Raw genomic sequence first — 4,931 nt, forward strand, 5'->3', positions numbered from 1 at the left:
CCCTAAGGCACACTCTGCATTGATCAACATTTAAATATTTATTTGGGTGCAAAGAGGGGTGGACGTCTCGTTGCATCGGGCGCTCCCTCTGGCACTCACCCCGTTAGGACTGATTATTGATAACGCTGACGAGGTAAGGGTGCGTTTTGGCCTCCGGAATCACCTTTGTGCTTTTTTTCTCATGCGATGCTTTACAACCCTCTTTTTTTTTTACTTTGCTATCCTTTCCACAGTGGGAATGAACGGGTTAAGCGTCGTTCTTTTGGTAAAGGGTTGGTAGGGGTTAGTAAAATAGTGGCCGGATTATCGAATTTGTGAAACGCGTCTCCCGTGTGTTAACTTTCCTTAGTTTCTGCTTCTTCACCACTTACCTTAAGGTCGCATTGCAGTATCAGGGTAGAACTATTGAAGTATTCCCAAGAGAATATAGGGATTTGTACATGTCTTTGAGTTGGAAAGCTTGGAATCAATTTATTTGTCTTCAGAACGGCCCTTATGGACAATGCGCGTATGTGTATTTATCTATACGGTACACTGTAGGCAATTTTTTTGAAAGTTACATCAGTGATTTACCTGGACAGCCATTTGTTTTCCTTGGTAAAGCTGAAACTTGTGGACTGCTTGCACTAAAGTGTGATTGCAAGTAAAGCAGCCGACGCGTTTCTAGGCATGTGGTTTGATTCGTAACAATGAAACCCTTTAAAATGCACCAGCAGCGATGGATCTGCCACTCCTGAGCTTTCATTTTTGCAACGACTCTAAATGGCAGATAGGGGACGCTATTGCCCTAATCGCTTCACAGATAGTAGGTTACATAGAGCACAACCAACCCTGACTCCAAAGGGTATTCCTCGCTTAAAATGACAAACAAGACTTCACTCATTGGGATGTTAAAGGTGAGAACAGTTACCCAGATCCAAAGCCCCCCCCAGCAGTCTATAAACGGCTGGTTTCCTGGTAGCCTCTCTCATGGGACCTTTGAGAGCCTCCAACATCCTGAGGGTAAAATGCGTCGGGGAAGCAAACATTGATCCGCTCTACCCAACATATTCCGAGCTGTTGAAAGCAAATTTTTAGACATAAATCTTGTCCAACTGATAATCTTAAAAAAATAAAAATTAAATAAATCTTGTAAAACTGATAATCTTAAAAAATAAGATTTTTTTTTTTAAGTAGAAATTTTTTTAAAATTATTAAAAAATAACCTTAAAATTTTAAAAAATAAATAAATGTAACAGACGCGTTTCTCAAGCATTTCCCTATACGGCTCAACCATAGATGCTGAAACAAAACACCGCTGTTTCGGTCTCAGTATCTATGAGTAAGCCGTGTAGGCGAAACGCGCTGGTACATTTTTTTTTTTTTTTTAATTTTAATTCTGTGGATTAATAAATACTGAAGTTTAACAGTCGCGGCCGGAGATTTTTTTTGCATTTTTTTATTTCCCGGATATGTTAGGGATATAAAAGTAACCGATGATTTGCCGGCTCGCTGCCCAGGCGTTCGTTTTAATTATTTAGTGAATAAACCACCTGATTTGAAGACAGGAGAAGGAACCCTTTCAAAAAAAAAAAAAACACATAAAGGGGATTAGATACATGATCTCAACGGATAACAGAACCCGTCAATAATCTGTTCAGTGCCTCTCATTGGAGATCCCTCCAAAATGCTAACACGTTAACCCCTTGATGCACAGAACTGACATTGCCGGGGCACCTATAAGTTAGTTTTTTTTAAATTTTTTTACGGTCTTTTTATTGTAGACCAGAAGAAGCAAAATAAAATCGGGGGGTTTCTGTATAAAGAAAATTTCCAGAATAACAGTAGAAATTCCTCTAAAAATATCCAAAAGATCCAAAAAGATCGAAAGAAAGGGACACCCAAACTCACGCATTTCCAATCCTAAAATCATGGGTAGGGGATAGAAAAGTGGCATAGCGTGTGCGTGTCTTAGACATGTTGGTAATAGTTTATTTTGCTTCTAAGTTTTATTAAGGAGCCAAGGTGGAGTTTAAGGCTTTTTTTTCTGTTTTCAAAGCCAATATTAGATTAATTTGATTTAAAGGGCTACTGATATAATATATATGGAAAAATGTGAATTGTGTATTATAGATAACTTTTGCCGAGGGAGAGCAGCGTGGCAGATGGGATGCAGTTTGTGATGTGCCTTGACTGTTGTGCAGCAATATACAAAATGTATTGCAATTATATATATATATACACACAATTATATAATACCATTGGTTTGGGGTCACTCAGCTATTTTCATGGAAAGCAAGCATATTTCAGGAACACAGGAGTGATGGGAGTGATAAAGGGCCATTGGGACACAGGAGTGATGGGAGTGATAAAGGGCCATTGAACACAGGAGTGATGGGAGTGATAAAGGGCCATTGGAACACAGGAGTGATGGGAGTGATAAAGGGCCATTGGAACACAGGAGTGATGGGAGTGATAAAGGGCCATTGGAACACAGGAGTGATGGGAGTGATAAAGGGCCATTGGGACACAGGAGTGATGGGAGTGATAAAGGGCCATTGGAACACAGGAGTGATGGGAGTGATAAAGGGCCATTGGAACACAGGAGTGATGGGAGTGATAAAGGGCCATTGGAACACAGGAGTGATGGGAGTGATAAAGGGCCATTGGAGCACAGGAGTGATGGGAGTGATAAAGGGCCTCTGTACGCCTATGAAGAGATTCCATTAAAAATCAGCCGTTTCCAGCTGCGATAGTCATTTACAACATTAACCCCGTCTGTGCTGGATTTCTGATCCATCGCATGTTTTTGTAATGGACAATATGTGGAAAAGGACATTTCCAAGTGACCCCAAACTTTTGAACAGTATTGTGTGTATAAATATATCTATATCTATAAATATCTAATCGTAGTCCAACAAACGCGTTGGGCACATTAGACCTTGTGAGCATATATATTCATATGTTTATTCAGAGACAAGCATGTGGCCTAAGAAGGATGAGAGTTTGGCCAACCTTCTCTCTGACGCGTCTGACATGATATTTCATTTATAAAAGTGCCTTTTCTCTTGTGTTTCTGCTTTAATGTTTTAGGAGGCACTAATATTGCATTAACTGTCATAATGTTGTGTTTAAGGCCCAGGAAATGCAATATGAGTTTTAAATGTTTTCGAAAGAACATTACTTCAAGGTTACATAGTTAAATAGAGAATAATTTATTCTGCTATAAGGTGAATAATAATTTAAAAATATATATATATGCTCCTTTACTCCGAGACCCTGAATTCGGGGTAAAAACCCTGAAACTCAGGTTTCCGCTCCTGACAGGTCCCAGGTAAAGTCATAAGATGGATATTTTTTTTCTCATGATTCTTAAAACATGAATTATAATGCGAACTCTGCCCAATCTGCCCGTCTGTGATGTAAGGACCAGGATATCGAAGCATTCATCCAAAAGGGTTTTAATATCATAAATACAGCCATAGACGTATATATATATATATATATATATATACATATACCGTATATATATGGGTGTTTTGGGGCATATTTATAGGATATATGTGTTGTTTTATAAAAGTTAGAAGTAGTATTTTTGTCGACGTGTACTGGTTGTTTCTTCACCAGCCTATCACTCTAGGATGGACCTCGCCGGCTGTTAAAGGACCTTGGCCAATGGTAAAAACGTCAGAATTGTGATAAAGATGTGGTTTTTCGGCAGCAATACCACGGACAGTTTTAGAAACCGAGTGTCCCAGCTGTCTGGGGCGTCTGAATCCACCGTGACACCCATTGTGTGGACAGCCCTGATCAAACTGATGAGTGCAACTCATTAAAAGGATCAACTCGCCCGCTCACAAGAATACACTCAATGGTGAAGAGGTCCAGGTTTCAGGTTGACTTAACTGAACTGTCAACCCTCATTTACTGTTGGAAAGCATAGAATGTTCTAGTATTTACAGGAAGTCGAGTTGATAAACGGTTCCATCAGACACCTCGAAGGAAGGTGAGATGACCAAGAACTGGGCGCACAGAATCACTCAGCTGGAAACTCTACTGTTGAATGCTTTTCTGCGCGAGTGACTTGAGGGGGACTTGAAGTGGTCTTTGACTTACAGTTAATTAACGTTGGTTTTCTGATTACTGGTTACAGTTGATTTACAGATTAGAAACCTGCAGGGGGGTAACTAGAAGCCACAGAGCCCTGGTGCAAAAACTACCCCTGGGGCCACCCAACTTCACCAAGCAACATGTGCCACCTTTGCCCGCCCAAAAAGCCTGTGAGTGCAACCTTTGCCACCAAGCAGCTTATCAGTGCCATCCTAACGTCCAAACAGCTTATATGTGCCATTTTTGTCCCCAAACATCTTATCTGTGCCATCATTACCCACCCCCCAACATACACTCTAGCACGCATATATAACATACACACTCATTCTAACACACACTCCCTCTCACACCACTCTTGCTAACCCACACTCAATCTCACACCACTTACACATACATGCTCACACGTAAACACTTATGCATCCATGCTCACACACAATTATACGTTTACATTCATGCTTAAACACACTTATACATACTCATTCATTCTCACACCCCTATACATAGACATTCATCCTCCCATACACTTATAGATAAAGACACTCATGCCAACACACACACACTTACACATATATATTCATGCTCACACACACCTATACATACACATACATGCTCACACACACTTATACATAGACATTCATGCCCCCATACACTTATACATAGACATTCATGCCCCCATACACTTATACATAGACATTCATGCCCCCATACACTTATGAGACCTCTGAGGTCTTTGGATGGAATGACAGACTGTATTTGGTCTAGTCATATAGAAAGGGTGCTGCCCAAGTCTGACCAAGAGCAGCGCCCCCTATCCTCCCAGACCTAATTACCCACATTTTTTG

Source organism: Spea bombifrons, chromosome 1 (genome assembly GCF_027358695.1).
Source record: "Spea bombifrons isolate aSpeBom1 chromosome 1, aSpeBom1.2.pri, whole genome shotgun sequence".
NCBI classification, from domain to species: Eukaryota; Metazoa; Chordata; class Amphibia; order Anura; family Pelobatidae; genus Spea; species Spea bombifrons.